The sequence below is a fragment of the Cebus imitator genome, unplaced genomic scaffold (genome assembly GCF_001604975.1).
Source record: "Cebus imitator isolate Cc_AM_T3 unplaced genomic scaffold, Cebus_imitator-1.0 Scaffold45, whole genome shotgun sequence".
NCBI lineage: Eukaryota > Metazoa > Chordata > Mammalia > Primates > Cebidae > Cebus > Cebus imitator.
In genome coordinates this window covers 16,712,324-16,717,707 of record NW_016107360.1, presented here as the reverse complement: position 1 = coordinate 16,717,707, position 5,384 = coordinate 16,712,324, and the positions used below count along the sequence as shown (strand labels likewise).

General features: G+C 42.8%; 1 long non-coding RNA gene across 1 annotated transcript in view; it reads left to right on the top strand.

The window, feature by feature from the left end:
- LOC108303339 overlaps window positions 1–4,028 on the top strand; it is a 17,145-nt gene extending 13,117 nt beyond the window's left edge. Inside the window, exons 2-3 of the long non-coding RNA XR_001824787.2 lie at window positions 2,690–2,719; window positions 3,995–4,028. This is a non-coding gene — a long non-coding RNA (uncharacterized LOC108303339). The remainder of the gene's footprint in view (window positions 1–2,689; window positions 2,720–3,994) is intronic.
- The last annotated feature ends 1,356 nt before the right edge of the window (window positions 4,029–5,384 follow it).

Below are 5,384 nucleotides of genomic sequence, written 5' to 3'. Positions count from 1 at the left end.
GAGACGCAGTTTCGCTCTTGTTACCCAGGCTGGAGTGCAATGACACAATCTTGGCTCACTGCAACCTCGGTGCCTTCTGGGATCAAGCAATTCTCCTGCCTCAGCCTCCCAAGTAGTTGGGATTACCACATCTGGGTAATTTTTTGTATTTAGTAGAGACGGGGTTTTACCAGGCTGATCTCAAACCCGAAGTGCTGGGATTATAGACATGAGCCACCACACCTGGCCAAATATTATTTTAAACTTTAGAAATATCTTAACATGCTACATAAACTAATAAATCGTTTAACCTCGGGGAAAAAACATCAGCCCCCCTCCCCCGCTCCTTAAACTGGTGGGGACAGTTGTAAAATGGACTGTTTAGGAAATGCCATTGCCAATAATAATAGAATTCAGAATGTGCAGGTCCATCACATTCCTTTTCCATCTAGGCAAAATAGTTACATATTTTTCAGGAATTTGGAAATTAGTTTAGCAAGATGTTGTTTGTTCAACTCCTGTGGCAAAAATTGTGATTTGTTGGATTATTGGATATTTTCATAGACTTTACCACCTCCATTCCAAACTCTCTTAGGCCTCTGTGCATAAGGCATAGTATTTTATTTTTTATTTTGTAGAGATTGGGTCTTGCTATGTTGCCTAGGCTGATGGCAAACTCCTGGCCTCAAGCGATTCTCTTGCCTCAGCTTCCCAAAGTGTTGTGATTAAAGGTGTGAGCGGCCAAGGCATAGTATTAACATCTTTAAGGGAAGGCTGCAGATGGACTATATATCATCTCACCATTATTCTTGCTTATGACATGCCACAGCTTTCCATCAGAAAATATTTTAAGTATTTACTTTGGAAAAGCACCGTATCATACCTAAAAATGCTAATTCTGCTACTACCCCGCTGTTTACTGAGTAGTAATCCTCATGGAGTAGGTTCTCCTGTTGCATGGATCAGTTTTAGTGAGAGGAGTCCTTTGACAGTGTCCACAGATGAAGGTAAAGGGAAATGTTTCTTGCTGTAGCAACCTGTGGCATTTCTCATCCATTCTCTAGCAGAGTCCTTTTCTCTGACACCTTGGAGGTGAACAAAAGGGAAAGCATTTCCCTTTTCCTTAGTATGTTCTCCCTAATCCCTCCCTCCTCCAATATTTACTCTTTTCAAACGGTCTCTAGAATCAGCTCATAAGGAGTGGGTAAGGATGAAGAAAAACTTAAATCATTAAGTGTTCCTATACTTTGCAGCCATTCTGAAGTATTAAAATGAATATCTCCCTGGAGGTTAAGAGGGTTAAGACACAGACCTGAGCTACAAATATTTGTCTTACTTTTGTGGAAGAGATGCGAATCCCTCTAGGAGCCGGAGAGTTGCCCTTTGAGTGTGTGATCACCTGGCCTGCAGAATTTCCTTCCAATCTCGCTGCCTGTCCCAAATACAGACGTGGATGCATTCTGGATCTCCCTCAGGTTCAGTCCCTGGATGGAAATAAGAAAAGCCTAGCCAGTCTCTGGTGGCGGGTGCCACGTAGCACAGGGAGGAGAAGCATTCTGCTCTTCCCAGATGATTCCTGTGTATGTAGGGGAGGTGAAAATGGCTTCCCTTCACCCTTCTAAATTATTTGGCTAGGCTACGAATTAAATGAATTTAAGACAGACTAACAGGAAAAAAAAATCTTAATTACTTGTCTATGCATGGGAGTCTCACAAAAATTTGAGACTCAAAGAAGCTCCAGAGGAACCCTATTTAGCATTCTCAGCTGCAGAAAGGAACAGGGGATTGGGGCTTCTGGAGGAGGGGTGGAGATAAACTATGGGAGGATGGGGGAGGAAACATATGGTGAATAAAGTTTGCCTCTTTATGTAGATAAAAATCTTTCAAGTAATAAAGTTTGTCTAGGAGCAGCTCTTTTCCTGATACAAACTTCTTTATTACTAATGTACATTACCTTCATAAAAATAGATGGAAATTTCTCTTACACAATGGCAGCTTTGCAGGGCTACTCCTTGTCTGAAGTTTCTCAAAGTAATCAGCTTGAAATAATCAATATGCCAATGAGGCATATTTTAGGGTGGCATATTCTGGTGCTCTGCAGTCATTTTGGGGATGGTGTGTCCTGACCCCAATATTTATAAACCTGGCTGGCAGGTGGGCACGCGGGTGGGTCTGGAGCTGGTGTTGCAGGTCCATGGGTGAGGGCACCTCTGAGACAGGCCTGTCCATGCAGTGCTGTGCATCCTCCGCGGCACCCCCCACACTGTGTTGGAACAGATTGCACCCCTTCCCCCTGGGAGCCTGTTCAGTGTTGAGAATGTGGGTGTTGTGCTAGGTCAGTAACCTGAGAAAAACGCAGTGATATTTTGGAACCCGGGCACCCACGGTCTTCTCACCTCACACTCTCCCTGTAATCTCTTGCTTTCCTTTTTCCTCCAAATCAGATCATTATGCTGAGAGACATTAGCTATTTCAATGAACATAATTTCTGGATCTCTGCAGGATGTGGTATCTCATCGGTTTATTTATATGGGATCCAGAATGCTGAGCATATTTTATTAACTGTTTTAGATACAATATAGTAAAAGGTAGTTTTCAGTTTTCACTAAGAATGTTCTTTTTATTCTGACCTGGCTGCTGCCTCTAGTTCATAAAAGTATGCTACGTTTCCATTAAAACATGGTTGATGGTTTTGTTTTTTGTTTTCCAGTTATGACAACCTCCTCCTGGGCTTATCCAGGTTGGTGTGAAGTTTGTACTCTTGGTTATTCCAGTAGACATACTTACAGATTCAGTAACTTACTATGAAAAATGGTTATATGATATTTAAATCTCCTTTTACCAAAAGCCTATTTCTTTCCTGCAGGTCCTGAAGGGTCATAATTTTTAGTTTTGTCACAAGCCTCTGCCTTTGTGGAAATTTCCTCAGCCATGTTTCCCTTCCCCAAAGAACCAGTGCAGGTCCATGTGGGTTCCTTGGCCATGCCCCGCTTCTCTCTTGCTGGTGATAGCATCTTTAAGCTCCATGCCTCCGTTTCCTGGTCAGCCTCACCCGGCTCTGCCCCTCGGTCCATCCTGCGCTGGCTGCAGTGGGCCGAGATCACACCACTTCACTCCAGCCTGGATGACAGAGCAAGACTCTTGTCTCCAAAAAAAAAAATCTTAAAAACTATCCTTCTGTTGTAAATTTAATATTCATAGAAACTTGAAGAAAATTACAGAATGTGTATGACTGTGAAATATGACAGGGGCTTTCAGGATATAATAAGCTATTCTAGCATAACGTGTCATTTCTATTATTCCAGGAAGCCTGGCTTACTTTAATTCATATATCTTGCTTCATTCTACATTTTGAGGTAGTGAAACCTTTACAAAAAAAAAAAAAAATCTCAGAATCTAATTTACATCAAAATTTGGAGCTCACCAGTCATTGCTATATAAGGACAGATTTTTCTGCTTCACCAGTAACTTTTCTCTAAGAACAGCTACATTGTTTCTGGTATAGTTCTTCTGGTATATTTGTTTCCTGTTTTTTTTTTTTTTTCAATCCAGTGTAACTTATCTTTCTTTCTAGTTTTGAGGGGTAATTAAAATGATGTTGCCGGGCGCGGTGGCTCAAGCCTGTAATCCAAGCACTTTGGGAGGCCGAGGCAGGTGGATCATGATGTCAAGAGATCGAGACCATCCTGGTCAACATGGTGAAACCCCGCCTCTACTAAAAATACAAAAAATTAGCTGGGCATGGTGGTGCGTGCCTGTAATCCCAGCTACTCAGGAGGCTGAGACAGGAGAATTGCCTGAACCCAGGAAGCGGAGGTTGCGGTGAGTTGAGATCGCGCCATTGCACTCCAGCCTGGGTAACATGAGTGAAACTCCGTCTCAAAAAAAAAAAAAAAAAAAATGATGTTGGCACCGGCAGCCCAGGAAAAAGCCAGGCGAGGATGGCTCTAAGGGGAGTGGGAGAGAATCCCAGCACTCTCTTGCCATGATGTTTACACCTGTTCCCTTTGTTTAGGAAGATGAGGCTAAGCCCAAAGACTGCATACGAGGCAGTGAACACACCAGGGAATTTCTGGCTCACACACCAACTAAAGGACTTTTTTTTTTTTTTTTTTTTTTTGATGAGTTTTGATCCTTATAGCCAGGCTGGTCTTGGAGTCTAGACCTCAGGCGATCCACNAGACCTCAGGCGATCCACCCACCTTGGCCTCCCAAAGTGCTAGGATTGCAGGCGTGAGCCACCGCACCCGGCCTAAAGGACTTTCAATGCCACTGGGGAAAGAAGTCAGAGTTATGCAGTGTGAGTGTCTGGCATTTTCCTAATCCATGCAACTTCCAGGCCACAATTTACCGAGAGTGTTTACTTATTTTATTTAACTTACTCTCAGCACAGCCCTCTTATAGCCAAGGCATGTTCTCCATCTTCTAGATGAGGAAACAGATGTGCATATGTCAGTAAGTGGTCTCAGGGAAGACGTAGAGCAAAGCTTTGACTCAAGGGTTCCTGATTCCAAGTCTCGCAGTCTTTGCTTAGGACCATCAAGACCTTGGTATTATTTTTTCTTTAGTGTTGTTCCTGTAACAGATAGGACATTCTGTGATAGAAATGCCATGGGAGTGAGGGATGCATTGGAGGGTGGGTCTCTTTGAGCCTTGCCACTGTTGGATACCCTCTATCAGTGGTGCTTTATCCGTGTAACCGAGAGAGGCTACCATGGGCCACAGAGGATGGGTCTGCACAGGTAGAGCTCTCTGTGCACATGTCCTGCTGCCCTGTAGCAGTTAACACATTCCAGAGGGTACAAAATCACTCTTCCAAAGAGTTGAGCTCTTTTTGCTGGTTGTTTTGATGTTTATCTCCACAACTCAACCTCATAGTTGCATTGTTGCTCCATGGTATTTCAGGTTTGGGCATTTTCTGTTGCCTCTGTTCGTGGAAGATAAGGATGAGGTTCTATCTCCTGCTCTCACCACACATGCGTGCCCTTCTGTATCTCATTTCCCCAGTAATTATTATATCATAAATTTGGTTAGATAAGTCTTTTTATTTACTATGATTATGTTCAGAGGTGAGCTGTATCTTGCAAAATGTGTCTGTTCAAAATGAGCCACTGTACTTGGTAGATAACATTTTTATCCCTTCTATAAATCTCTGCCTTTTGATTGAAGGGTTTAATCCATTTGCATGTAATGTAATTACTGTTACGGTAATTACAAACTTATCAAACTTTTTTGATTCTACCAATTTTAGTGTTAATTAGAAAAGTGGTTCTCCCACTTTGATATGTCTACAAATAAACAGTAAATCTTTTAAAATTAGCCGGGCTCGGTGGCTCACGCCTGTAATCCCAGCACTTTGGGAGGCCGAGGCGGGTGGATCACAAGGTCAAGAGATCGAGACCATC